At 49.6% G+C, this 14,834-nt stretch overlaps 1 protein-coding gene across 5 annotated transcripts in view; it reads left to right on the forward strand.

Annotated features, from left to right (window-relative positions):
• CAMK2A (calcium/calmodulin dependent protein kinase II alpha) overlaps positions 1–14,834 on the forward strand; it is a 614,478-nt gene that overhangs the window by 175,335 nt on the left and 424,309 nt on the right. The gene's annotated exons all lie outside the window — the stretch shown is intronic.

Consider the following 14,834-nt stretch of genomic DNA (forward strand, 5'->3'; position numbering starts at 1 on the left):
GGATTCGGGGGCGTGTTTGTCTTTTCTCTCCTCCAGCCATTGGCTGGAGGAGAGAATGAGACTTCTTGCAAAAAACACGCCCCCCGATCCGAAAAGGACGGGGCCTAATCGGAATGACTGACGTCTTCTCCAATGGCTGGCCAGCATTCAAAAGGCCAGCCAATGGAGAACAGGGGAGAAGAGGGGCGTGTTCAAGCCCCTCTTCTCCAAGTCATTAAATCTCGGAGCTAGACTGCGCAAGTGCAGCCTTCGCAGCCGAGAACTAAAAATGTGATGTCATGTCTTGCCCTCCTATAATTCCAGATAGAACTGCCGATTATACCTTCAGGCCTTTTAAAAAAAAATCAGGGACATGAAGTGGTATAGCACAAAATAAGTATAAAAATGTTGGTAATATATTCATCTTGATGACATTACACTGTCCCAAGCTGCTGATAGGTAATCAATGCCAAGTCTGTAATTTCACAGCTACAGTTTTCAGCAGAAGCTCATATTGAAGTGGAATAATCTCTTCCACAAGTCCACTTAAACGAACACCCAAATAAGTAGCCTTTTTGACTCCCATTGGACACTGAATGCGTGCTTTAACGTTCAGTATAATCTGTGTTTTGGACACATTAAGCTTATATCCGGAGATGGAGCCAAATGATTCTGCTTCCCCTGCAGCGATGCTAACGGATTGATGGCGAATATTGCGATGTCATTTGCGTAAGCCATGACTGTTAACTCTACTTCGTTCATCTTTACTGATTGTATACTATGATTGCCTAAAAAATGTCAGATATATAGTTCGATATATAACGCAAATAATATTGAGATAATGGGCCTCTCTGACCGGTGCCTTAGTATATAAAAAATTGAGAAGAAGGGATTCCTCGACGATAACCTTAGCAATAGGATTTTTGTAAAGCTTCTGAATCATTGTAAAATACCAGGTACCAAGTCCAAATATAGCCAGTGTTTCCCATAGTGTTTCCCACTTAACCTGGTTGAAGGATTTTCGGCATCTAGCTTTATCATGCTGATTTGTTTTTTCAATTTCCCTGCCACATTGAATGCTATCATGGCCCTGCTAATATGAGAGACTGTATCTCTACCTGGAACAAAACCATGTTGCATAGATACCAAAAAATTATGTAGACAAGTAGACAATCGCATCGCCAAGATTTAAAACTTGGTATCAGCATTTATTATCAATGAAATTGGTCAGTATGAACCTCTTTCCTCTAGTGTTTTGTCTTTTTTAAGGAACACTACCAAGTTTGTCGAACCCCAAGAAGCTGGAACATCCCCACCATTTACCGTATGACTACACAAGTCGTTGAATTCCGATATTAAAATGCCTTTAACCACCTTATAGAATTTGAGTGGTATCGCATTATCCCCAGCAGCCTTACCAACAGCAAGATTATTAATAGCCTCTTCAATCTCATCAGGGATTATATCTCATTGGAGTAGCTCTTCCTGAAAAGTATCTAAACATGGAAGATGACTACTTGTCAAATAATCGGTCAGCATGTCAAAATTGAAACCTGACAGCTGACCGTAGAGTTCTTGATAAAAAAAGCCTGAAATGTTCCACTATATCAGGAGTAACCCTGGGCAATGAACTCTGCTCCGCTCTCGGAGTTTGCGAAGATTTGTTAACTACGAAAACACGATTTGTTAACTACAACACGTAGTCAGGCAAAAAATCTACTCCTCATGTAGCGGAGTCAGCTTCTAAACTGCACCCACAAATGCTTTGACAAAGCAACTTTACAGGTTAAAAAGCATATAACCAATTCAGAAAAGTGAACTTTGAAATTGAATTTATCAGGCAATGAGAGAGGTGATGATTTTGGGGTCCCTCCTAACCTAGGGGGAGGACCAAGCAGATGCCTTGAACACAAAGAGCATATCATGCTGAACGATTTAGTGTTGGTCCCATCCTCTTAGGACCACCCCAAGCACAGTTATTATGGGCAAAAATACAATCCCAACCAAAGGTCCTGCAAAGCATTATGGGACGAGAGTAGCAGTGGGCAGTGACTATTATAGTATCCAATATCAAAATAATTCTACAAAGAGCTGCAGTTCAACTCGTCCTTACTAGGTGTCCCTCAAAAGTCAAATGCAAAAGCATTGAATCAAGCTGCAGTTCCACTAGTCGTTACTAGATGTCCCTCACGAGTCAAATGCAAAAGCATTGAAACCCTTTCATGAAGCTGCAGCTCAGCTCTTTGTAGAATTTATAGTATTAGCTCTCAGCTCAGGGTTTCAATGCTTTTGCATTTGACTTGTGAGGAACATCTAGTAACGACTAGTGGAACTGCAGCTTGATGTAATAATTTCAATGCTTTTGCTTTTGACTGGGGCATGCTTGTTTGATAACCAGGAAAGGGTGAGACACACTCCCACCCCCCTGTGCATCACGCACATCTCTCTGCTGCATTGGCAGCCGGAGGGCCTGGTGGAAGGCCCGATGATTACAGCACCCTGACTTTTGGACAGAGGGCATTTGGGACAGCCCAGACAGGCCCCAAGGAAGGCCAGTTGGCCTAGGGTCATTGTTGTGGTATTGGTAGGGCGCACGGCCCTAAAAGGATGCATAATGTGTTTATGCCTGAGGTGATGTATGCACCTAGGGAGTTTTACTACGGTGCACTTCTAAATGTGAGTAATGCCTAATGTGTTTATGCATAATATGTTTCCACTAAGTAAAGTATTTTGCCAGTAGTCACTGGTTGTTTCATTATTCACCTGTTCTTATGTTTTTGACAGTGGCCCGATTGGCCCTGTCCTGTATATAATCCCCTGTGAAGTATTGCCTAGTGCCAGGTGGCACAGTGTACATTTGTGATTATGATTCTAATGTTTTTATGAATAATACAAAGGCTATTTTTGATATAATCTTGTGTAAAGTTCCCTTTGTGGTGTGCCTAGTGTGTTGCTGCTGTGTGTGTGTGTTGCGCAAACCCTTTACACATTGCCTCTGGGATAAGCCTGACTGCTCGTGCCAAGCTACCAAGGGGGTGAGCAGGGGTTGTCTTCGGCATGTAGCTCCCTTGCCCTGACTAGAGTGGTCCCAGCCAACCAGATATCCCATTTCTAACATTGGTTGTCAGCGGCGAGGATAGGACTTGCGTTTGCGCAGTACCACAGCGACAACTGGTTGCACTACAAACTCTGCATTTAGATAATCACAGGTTTGGGGATTATTTCTCTTGATTATTTTTTCTCCTGAGAGTATCATTTTTGAATTGTGGTTTCTGCTCTTCTAAATATTTTGGTTACACCCCTAAAGTCATGTCTCACCTCGGTGTTCCAGCAGTTATTGTGACAGAAAGTGCATTTAATGTAAATAATTTGCGTAAATATACTGTGAAGGATTTAAAGAGGTTCTGTCAAGATCTTGGGTGTCAAGTGCTTAGGTCCGCCAGGAAGGAGCGACTGCAGGAGGCCTTGTTGGCCTTTTGGACATCCAAAAACCGGGTGGGAGAGGAGTCTGGGAAGGGGGGCCCCGAGATCAGTGAGATCACTGAGTGGGAGGGTCCCCATCCAGCACCCCCAGATGCCAGTGGCCCTGGAGAGTTTGAGTTGGAGGGTGAAAATTATAGGGCAGGGACGCCAGTAGGTAGGGAGGACCCCATAGAGAGCGAGTCGCTTGCTGGGTCCAGGGGCAGTGCCCCATCCCTTTCCCTGTCCCCAGAGAACTGGGTGGATAGGAGGGACGAAAGGGAGCATCAGCTGACATTGGAACGGCTCAGGTTGGAGCTAGCGCAGCTGGGTGTGGAGGAGAAAAAGCTAGAGACTGAGAGGGTCTTAGAACAGGAGAGTATGGCGGAGGCAGAGAGGGCCTTTGCTAGGGAAAGACTAACTTTTGCGGATATGTCCCCTGAGTGTAGTTTCAGTGGTCTGGATTCACCAGTGAGGGTGGGGTCCAGTGGTGGCAGAAAAAGAGCGTCCAGTGTGGATGTATCTAGTTCCCAGGGTGTCACACTTGAAGGGTATAGGTTGAGGTTCAGGGGCAGTAGGAAACTGTCTCACCAGTCTTGAGGGGGGTTTGTGGATGTGCGTTGTGATGCACTGGAAGATTGGGTGATGGGTAGCACGGCAAATGATTTTGAAGGGCTGTTCAATCTGGCTGTCAGAGAGCACATGTTCAGTAATTGTTTTCTGGGGTTACGCCAACACCTGTTGGAGTGTGAGTTCTTTGATCCCAGGGAGCTTGCACGGGAGGCAGACCTCTGGGGGAGTGCCAGAGGGTCTGAAGAGGCATTGGGGAGTGACCCTAAGAGGCTCGGGTATTTCTCAGCCCAGAGTGGTGGGAAAGGTTCTTAGTAGCCCAGATAGGTCCCGGTGTAGTGGGAGGGGTGTAGGGACTCACGTCCTGTCTCTGCGGAGAAGGAGTGAGAATGGGATGTGTCCCAAGGTGCCCAAAACCCAGTCTCAGGGCCTGGAGCGTTCCTTTTTACTTTTTTTTAAATTTCTTTTTATATGCATTTCAAAAAGAACCATAACAAACTACCAGCCAGTATACAATTGTTACAGAATCATACTCCAGACTCCCCCACAATTACATGCCGAATGATATTACATGCGTACCCGGCTATCCCACAGTCTCAGTAGATGAAGAAGAAGCCCCACACTGCTAAACCTATCCTGAGAGAACCTATAACGCCATGGTCCAGCATCCAGGATGACTCCCACCATATGATGCATAACTGATGAATTGCCTGTGAGAAACACAGCAGCCCTGTCCCTACCGCTCTACCCTGTAGCCCCCACGTCAGAGGGTGTGTTCTCATTTGCCCTCTGTCTTTCCCTGGCCCACGTAATGAAAGGTTCCCACATGTCCCTGGGTCTGGAGGTGGGAGGCATTAACTCCCAGAAAGTAGTCAGTTGGGAATGTCTATACGTGACGTCCCTGATCCAGTCCTTAATTGAAGGCACCCTCTTCCTCCCCCAGTGGATTGCAATTTGGCATTTGGCAAAAAAGAGTAGCAGTGCATGCAATTTGCGAACCTTGACTGGTGTGTCTTTTACATAGCTTAACAGTCCCAATAGTGGAGTAGGATCTACAGGTGTGCCAATTATCTGGTGATAAAGATTGTGGACCAATACGATGCCAGCTGTGGACAGTTCCATGCCATGGGTTGCTGGGGTGAAACTACATCTCCAGCAGCTGTCATCGTCGTGCAGTCCCATACGATGCAAGCTAACCAGCGTCCTGTAAAAAAGGATGTAGGAACTTAAAGTTTATAGTTAGGGGATAATTCAGTGAGTTGGCGACAGCAGTACAGCCACTGTTCCTCGGTCAGCGGGGTGGGGAGTTTGTCATTCCACGCTTGGAGTGCCCGCGGCTGTAACTGGGGAGCCGAGGTTTGCATGTGTGTGTAAAGCCGTGTAATTAGTCTACGAGGCGTGGCAACCTTCAAAAGGTTCTCCAACGCTGGCATGGTGAGCGGAGGACTTGGGAAAGTCTCATTCAATGAGCAGCAGGCGGCCCTCAGCTTGTAATAGAGAAACAAGTCAGCAAAAGGAACAGTTTGACCCTCCTCTGCGACCGGAGGTGGACGAAATGTGCCCCTGGGGTAGAGGTCTGCGAAGGTACGCAGGTTCATCCTCTGTGCCGCAAGGTTACTTATCCCTACTCCTATGTTAGAAAGCATAGGGTTGTGCGCCAACAGAATGGATGGGGCATAAAGTATAGGAGCACCGAATCTCTTCCGCAGTTCATTCCACGCCCATCTCAGTGTCTCCACAGTGTCAATGCCATCCCTGGGACGACGGTAAGACTGATAAAGAGCCACCCAGAGGGGGACAGGAGCTACCGCATCAGTTTCCACGACTATATGGGGTTAGAAAGGGGTTGGGTGGACCCAGTTATGGAGAAACTGAGCCTGAGCGCACCAGGCATATAGTCGCATGTCCGGGGCACCCAAACCGCCCTGACAAAGTGGAAGTGTCAGCAAATCCCAGGACACCCTGGCCTGCCCGCCTGCCCACACCATCGATACCAAAAGGGATCTGAGGGACTTAAAAAAGGTATTTGTTAGGGGGATCAGAATATGTACAAACAAATAAAGAAATTTTGGCAGTACCACCATTTTAGCTAGTGCAATTTTCCCGGCTAGAGAAAGCGGGAGCTTTGCCCACGCCGTGACCTTCTCCGTCAGCCAGGCAATGGCGCGACCATAGTTCATGGTCCAAATATCTTGCAGATTTCTGCCAATCCATATACCCAGGTATTTTACTGACTCATCCGCCCATTTTAGGGGGTACTCAGAGATAATCAGGGCAGTAGAGTCCGTCAGGGGAAGGAAAACAGATTTAGCCCAGTTGAGGGATATGCCAGAGAGGCCGCCGAATTTTATGAACTCCCGGAGAAGGGGACCCAGGTTGCTGGCGGGGTCGGTCATGTAAAGTGTAACGTCGTCGGCATATAACGATATAAGGAGGCTTCTTGTGCAGAATCCAATTCCCCTGGCCGTGTGATGCTGCCACATAGATGCCGCAAGCGGCTCCATTCTGATCGCGAAGAGCTGCAGTGACAGGGGGCATCCCTGACTTGTGCCCCGCGAAATAGAAAAGGGTGCCGACATGAGGCGTTTCACTCAGATCCAAGCTGTCGGCCTGGTATAGAGGAGGCGCATTAAATTAATAAATAACGGGCTGAACCCAATGCGGCCAAAAATAGCAAACAGATACGGCCATTCTAGTGTGTCGAACACTTTTGTAGCGTCGAGAAATACCGCTGCCACCTTTGCGTTTGGATGGAGATAATGTAAAACCGAGAACAAAGACCGAAGGTTGTGTGATGTGGACCGCCCCGAGATAAAACCTGATTGGTCTGGGCGGGCGATTAAGGGGAGTAAAGGCTGTAGCCGGTTGGCGATCAGCTTCACCAAAAGTTTTACATCTACATTTATTAAGGACAACTGTCTGTAGGAGTCCAGCTCGTTATCCGGCTTACCAGTTTTTAGCAGAGTTATTATTATCACTTCTCGCATGGTTGGCGGTAAAAAGCCTGATTCCTGTGATTCTTCGTATAGCGCAAGGAGGTGCGGCGCAAGTTCTTCAACATAGGTTTTGAAAAAGGCGGTAGTCAGGCCATCCGACCCTGGGGCTTTGTCTAGCGGTAAAATTTTGATCACCTGGGAGACAAGCATGGGGGGGCAGTCAGGGAGAGTTAATTGCAGACGGCAAGGGGCATGATCCGATAGGGACTTGGGAAGGTGTAAGACCTCCGCGGTCCAAGTGGAAACATCGCGCGACACCAACCAGAAGTCTATCCTAGACTATGTGCTGTGATGCTCTGTAATACAGGTGCCCTCTCTAATAGTAGGATGTCTACACATCCAGATGTCAACTAGGTTCCCATCAAATATTATGGCATTCAACGCAGCTCTGGCTGATGGGTGTAGTGTTCGGGAAGTCCCTTTCCTGTCCAAATTCGTCATTTAAAATGGCATTAAAGTCCCCGCCCCAGATAATAGTATCACAATTGGTCGCCTTTACTCTGGCCCAAATGTCTTGAAAGAAACCAGGAGCATCTACATTGGGGCCATACAGTGCAACTATCACAACTGGGATACCACCCAAAGTGCCCAGAATGACAATGAACCTACCCTCCGGGTCAGCGCGGAGTTCCTGCTCCCTCCAGTCCAAGCCTCGTCTGATCAGTACAGTGACCACCGGGAGTAATTGGAGTATATGGAGGAGTATGCTGAGCCCCAACGATTATGTTTCAGCCTGAGGGAGGGTACAACATTCAAATGCATCTCCTGTAGCACACAAACGTCTATGTTGTGTCTCAGCAGATAGGCATGTACTAGCTTGGACTTTCTACCATCATTCAATTCCCGGATGTTCCACGATAAAAAATTTAAGCCGGCTACGCGGTGACTGGCTGTTTGTTGTATAGAGGTACTGTGAGGCAAGGGCAGCATGACATACTCAATCATACAGAAAAGTGACATACTGGCTAAAAATCTAACAACAATCCCCAACCCCACCCCACCACCCACTCCAACCCCCAAATAGGTTGTAGAGAACCCACCATCAACATCATACAGAAACAGTTGGCAAAAGGGAAACCTCCCATGGGGGCGCAGAACCGCTAGCGTACTCCCCTGATAAAACAGGGTGGCCACGAAACTGCAGAGAGCTTAACCATTCTCATTAATAAAGCAAACTTAGCATCCACAAGTCCTACCAGTAACTTTAGAAGCCTGGGTAGTTTGTGTAACTCAGTCCGACCCAATATGGGCCAGCCCACCTCAGTTCACCATAAAGTCCGCCAAGTCTACCCTGCGGGCCCACACAATCCGAGACCATCTGCGCCTGTTGTATAGGGTTGTAAAACAGAACTGAGTCATAGCAAACAGTTTTCAACAATGATAAATCACACATTTTCCTCCTACCCAACATCATAGCGTAAAACATTTAGAATACAGAATATAACTTGACGTGCGGCACATCAATCGTTGTCACTGAGTCGGGCCCCATCAGAGGCCACAGACCTGGAGCCCTGTTTAGGCTGCTTGCCGCAGATGTGCTTTGCAAACTTGAGGGCAGACTTGGCATCCGTAAAAAAGTGTGCAGTTCCATCGTGGGTGACCTTGAGTTTGGCCGGGTATAGCAGCGAGTAGGGAAACTGGGCCTGCAGCAAGATACATTTAGCTGGCAAGAATTTGCGCCTCGCCGACTGCACCGTCGGCGTAAAGTCTGGATAAAAGGAGATTTGATTGCCCTAATGCGTGATCTTCCTTTTCTCCCGAGCCAGCCGCAAAATAAGGTCACGGTCCTGATAGCTGAGAATCCGGGCCAGGATGGGTCTGGGAGTGGCGCCAATCTGTGGTTTAGGGCCCAAGGCTCTGTGCGCCCTCTCAACCACAAATACCGCGGAGAGATGGGTGTCGAAGATCTCTCGGAGCAGGTCAGTCACATAAGTCTCCATTTTGCCAGTGGCTGTGGTCTCCGGTATGCCCGTGATACGCAGGTTATTGCGGTGCGACTGCGCCTCCAAATCTTCATTTTTGGTGTGGATCAGACCCAACACTTTATCCATCTGTAGGAGCTGTTCCTTCGTTTCTACCTGGAATTTGTGAAAATTGGAGACCTTATTTTTGAGAACATCATGTCTGGTTTTGTGAGTTCCTACTTAGGTTTTGACCGCATCCAGTTGAGTGGTGAGCGCATCCAGTTTGGTATCGATGTTCCGCAGACTGGACCGCATATCGAGCATCAGAGTGCATAGGTCTTCCCCCCAGTCCTCCATCTGTGACTCTGCAGTTCTCTCCGCACTGGCCTCGGGGTCCGACTCCGTGAGTCTCGTGGTTCTCCTCTGGTCGAAGGTTAGCTTTGGCTGCTTCGCGTTTTGCTTCCCCATGTTCCTGAAAGGGCTCGCCTACTACCTGCAGCAATAAGGGCTCTCGCCCCAAAATCCAAAATGGCACATGGAGCGCGCTCCCGGCCTCAAACCAAATCATGGGGCACCATACCACTCCAGGTGCCTGTCGTACCCTTTGTTTAAAGAGGTCGTTGCAAAGGACCGGCAGATCTCGCCACAAAGCAGCAGGGAGCCCCACACTCGGGTCACCAGGCGGCGCCGTCACCCGACACACCACAGCAGCGACTCACCGGCTCCACGTCCCGCCATCAGGGCCCAGGCTTCAATATTCGGCCGCTGCAGGTAGTATCAAACTGCACCTCCCAGGGACCAGCTTACATTCTCAGGCCGTCCGGGCACCAGGAAGGCCGTCCGCAGCCGCCGCGGCCCAGACTTCAATCACCGGAGGTCAATTTTTATGACGGTCCACGCCTGCAGCAGAGAGACAAGCATGTGTAGTAGGCCTCCTCCCAACCAGCCCCGTCTCTCGGCACAGAGGTGGGGCACAGAGGCGTGGGCGACAACAATCGGCTCCACACTGCATCTGCTTTTAGTGGGTGAGTGTGCTGCACGTTGGTTTCTCTCCTTATGGAAGGATACGATCTCGGGTGGCGGAGCTCACTCACAATGTGGCCAGTTTGCAGATTTGCAGGCCACGCCCCCGTGCCTGTAGGGTTCCTTAAGGGAGCACCAGGTGTGGAGCCTAGGCTGTACTGGTAGGCCATCTGTTGAGGGGAATATCCTGGTGTCAGGAGAAATTGGAGTGTCTGTAAGCAGACTTCCATCAGTTCTGGTGTCTGGCAGTGCCGCTCCTAAGTGGAGGGTGCAGAATTCCAGATGGAGGGGTGAGAGGGGGATGCATTCCCCAGTGGGAGAACCAGTGGGTCAGAGGCCAGCCAAAAGGGGTGAGCCTCCTAGGGGTGACCATGGTGACACCACCTCTGTTTTGGGGGATCTCCATGCACTGTCAGATGGACAGGGGTCAGGAGATCAGTGCCAGGAAGACTGTCACACAACACATGAGGTATGTTTTACCTTGGGGGGGGCATGCGTGCACTCCAGGAAGTCCTGATGTCCCAGGCGGGTGCTCAGCCGCAGGGTTTAGTCCCTGAGTTGGGAGGCCAGGTTCAGTTTCTGCCTGACGGGGAACAACCTTTACAACGCAACTTTTACAACGCACTACCATTACAACGAAACTGTTACAACGCAAATGCATTGACAACGCATGCCATTACAACGCAAGTCTTTACATCGACTTGCACTAGATGGCGTGCTAACATTAAAAATAGTGTAGTTTACTATCCAAACACCTTCCCTACTGTTACGTGGACTGGAGTTAGAATAGTAAATTACACTTTTTTAATGTTAGCACGACATCTAGTGCAAGTCGATGTAAAGACTTGCGTTGTAAAGACTTGCGTTGTCACTGCATTTGCGTTGTAAAAATTTCGTTGTAACAGCAGGCGTTGTAAAAGCATGCGTTGTAACATCATACATCCTGCCTGACCTTAGGGAAGGACATCTGTAAGCAGTGTCCTGGCCGGTTTGTCTTCTTGGGGTACCACTCCAGGTGGGAGGGTGCAGAACTCTGGATGGGGGTGCAGAGGGAGGGAGTCCTCACTTCTGACCCTGGTTCAACCACAGGGTTTAGTCCCTGGGTTGGGAGGCCAGGTTCAGGTTCTGCCTGATCTGGAGGGAAGGACATCTGTAACCAGTGTCCCTACCATTTTGCCTTCTGGGGTACCACTCCAGGTGGGAGGGTGCAGAACTCTGGAAGGGGGTGCAGAGGGAGGGAGTCCTCACCTCTGACCCCGGTGCAACCTGAGGGTTTAGATCCTAGGTTGGGATACCAGTTGCAGGAGAGAGGTCCTGAACTGGTGAGAGAGTTGTGACCCGAGGGTGCCTCTCCTAGGAGGAGAGTGTGGAACCCAAGATGGAGGGGTAGGGGAGGAGAGCCTCGCCTGTGACCTCTGGTCAGCCTGAGGGTGCAGACCCTGAGTTGGATGATCAGTGGCAGTTTAGAGCTGCACTGATGAGAGGTAGAGTGGAGAATGGGTACTATGTACCCGGGGCTACTGCCCCCCACTCTGTGAGATGGCAAGGACCATTGACATCTGAATGGCCTAGGGCCTGGTCCTGGCTGTGGACAGCTAGGGAGTACCAGTGGGGTAGCTTAGTTGGTTCTGGGAGATTCGACAGAGAGAACTTCCTGGGTTCAGTTTGGTGTAGAACTTGAGTGTGCCCCTGCAGTTGCTGGCCCGCGCCCGTGTTCTATCGCCCAAAGAAGGGACGCCCATCAAGATAATGATTAGTCTATCCTGGCTTTTGGCTGGAAGGGGGTTCTGTTGGACTTGGTCCTTTTTGCCGGGTCATCCCTGGACATTTTGCCTTCCTTCTAGTCTTTTTTTCTGATCTGGTGTTGGTGGTTTAAGGACTCTGGGCACTTTAGCACTGGTGTCCAGTGTAAAGTGCATGTGCTCTCTGTGGTAAACATGGTAAGATTGGTCTACACCTGTTTGGCGTATTTAATTTACCTATTAGTCCCCAGTAAAGTGGTATCTAATATACCCGGGGCCAGTAAATTAAATTTTACTGGTGGGCTTGCAGCGCTGCTTGTGCCAACTACCAAAGTAGCCTTTCAAACTTGTCTCAGGCCTCTGCCATTGCACGTCCTGTGCGCGCAGTTTACTGCCGCTGTGACGTGGCACGCAAAGTGGTTGCCACATCTGTGACATCCATTTACTGCATGTCATTCACCCCTAAGGTAGGCCTTAGCTAGCCCTATGGGCAGGGTGCATTGTAGGTAAAAGGTAGGACATGTACCTTAAATGTGTGAAATGTCCTGGTAGTGGCAAACAGCCATTTTGGTTTCTCACTGCTGTGAGGCTACCCTCTCATAGGAATGCATTGGGGATTCCCTGATAAGTGTTTCAGTGGTAATTCCTGATATGAGAGGAGCAGCGTGGTTAAGTTTGGTATGTTTGGAATAGTAATAATAAATGCTGTGTAATAGTGTGCACAGAATTATTGTCACTGTTTTAGAAATGCTACTTTTAGAAGTTGTCATTTCTGTGTGCTATGTGTCTTTGCCTGCCTGATGTGTATTGCATGTCTGGCTCTGGAGTGACAGGGGCTGGTGAAGTGTGTGGCTCCAGAGGGGCAGGGTGAGTCAGCGCTAGGCTGAATAGGCAGATCTACATTTAGAGTCCCTGAATAGGTCTGTGCCTGCCTTGTTCAATGCTGGCTCCGCCCCCTGTGGTGTGTCTGAGGACAGAGTCCAACCTAACAAAGAAGAGTGTGAGTACTGTAAACAAAGTGCATTAGTACCCCCCAGAACCAGTTGGGACTGGTTCTCCAAGCCCTGTGCCATGGCAGAACAAAGACAAACCCAGCATAAATATTGGGGCTGTGACCCCATGTCAGTGTGCTGTTTTGGGGTGCGTTTTTTGTACCTGCTGGGCCCCAGGAGGAACCGCCAAGAGGGACTGCCCCTCTGCTGGAGGGCCGTGTGAGCTGGCCTGCCTGGGACCAGCTTCGCCCGACTCTGCCCCCCCTGAGAACTGGTGCCCTAGCACCTCGTGAGCGCTACATCGTAATTGCTGGTGCCAGGACGGTAGGAGCGGTTGTGCCTCGCAGCGCTGGGCTGCAAAAGTATTCCAAGGAATCCCGGCGTGGGGATACCCCGCGCTGCCTGGAAGTCAAGTGGGAACCTACCCTGCATTCCTTTGCCTCAGAGAGGAGACACTTTCCGTTGCAGACACCGAAGTCAGGCGGGGATTGCCTGGATGTAGGCGGGCCGGCTGGCAGGACAGAGGAAGTCTTGTAGACTCGTCCGGCCTCAACAGGACATCAGGCGAGCAGAGCCTGACCCAGGGCGTGCCCCAGGCAGAGGAACACCCAGGCGGGATCCCAGCCTGTGCTAGTAGACGCCAAAGACCGGGTGTGCTCAGAGCGGAAGTCAGGCAGGCTAGTGCCTGACGGTGGGCGGGAGCCCACCCCCCATTGGCAAGCCTGAAGTTGGTGCCTTGCAGGCTCACAGGAGAAGGACTGGAGCCTCGCAGGCTCCCTATCGAAGTCCTGCGTCACCGGAAAGGGACTGGACGAGGTGAGGAGAGGCCACGTGAGTGGGGGCCTGCCGAAGCACACTGTCGGTGCCTGGATCCAACACAGAAAAGCCCGGTGAGTGGGGCTGAAGTTGTTGAGCATTGTTGGGGCTGATCGAGGGCACCAGGAGGAGCCCTGTAAAGGGGGCTGTCAAGACACGGTTAGTGCAAGTGCTTTGTCTTCTCCAGCTGCACCGTGAAAGCCCGAGCAGCTGCAACGGGGGGTCACTTTGGTTTTAGAGTCCCGGAGTGGGGGATGCATTCCGCACATCTCTCTGCTGCATTGGCAGCCGGAGGGCCTGATGAAAGGCCCTATGATTACAGCGCCCTGACTTCTGGACAGAGGGCATTTGAGATAGCTCAGACGGGTCCCAAGGAAGGCCAGTTGGCCTGGGGTCATTTTTGTGGTATTGGTAGGGCGCACAGCCCTAAAAGGACGCATAATGTGTTTATGCCTGAGGTGATGTATGCACCTAGGGAGTGTTACTACGGTGCACTTCTAAATGTGATTTATGCCTAATGTGTTTATGCATAATATATTTCCACTAAGTACAGTATCTTGCCATCAGTCACTGGTTGTTTCATTACTCACCTGTTCTTATGGTTTTGACAGTGGCCCGATTGGCCCTGTCCTGTATATATTCCCCTGTGAAGTATTGCCTAGTGCCAGGTGGCACAGTGTACATTTGTGATTATGAATAATACAAAGGCTATTTTTGATATATCCTTGTGTAGAGTTCCCTTTGTGGTGTACCTAGTATGTTGCTGCTGTGTGTGTGTGTTGCGCAAACGCTTTACACATTGCCTCTGGGATAAGCCTGACTGCTCGTGCCAAGCTACCAAGGGGGTGAGCAGGGGTTATCTTCAGTGTGTAACTCCCTTGTCTTGACAAGAGTCGTGGTTTCTGCCTGGCTTAGGCGCAAGCCCTAGCCAACCAGAAATCTAATTTCTAACAGCAGGTAGTTGCTCATTCAGGCCCCTGTTAACCTTTAGCCATTTTTCTGTAAGTCTATGATAGACCTCCTGTTCCCTGGAGCTATGTGTTAGGATTACCTGAGCGTGAAGTTTCTCCAACTCCAGACAATCTGCCCACCACTGCTTTGTCTGATGATATATGGCCCTATTCTTCTTCACAACAAACTGTAATGTTACCCCTCTAACATGTGCCTTCATACAATCTCAAACCACAGCTACTGAGGCAGACCCTTTATTAATACAGAGAAATTCTCTTAATAGCCCTCTAACGTAAGGTTGGTACCCTGTATCAAATAATAGATGTCGTAGAAAAGTAAATTGATGGTGATTCGTACCCCGCTCCTTTTTACCAATGATAGTCAGCAAAATGGGATTATGAT

Source organism: Triturus cristatus, chromosome 7 (genome assembly GCF_964204655.1).
Source record: "Triturus cristatus chromosome 7, aTriCri1.1, whole genome shotgun sequence".
NCBI classification, from domain to species: domain Eukaryota; kingdom Metazoa; phylum Chordata; class Amphibia; order Caudata; family Salamandridae; genus Triturus; species Triturus cristatus.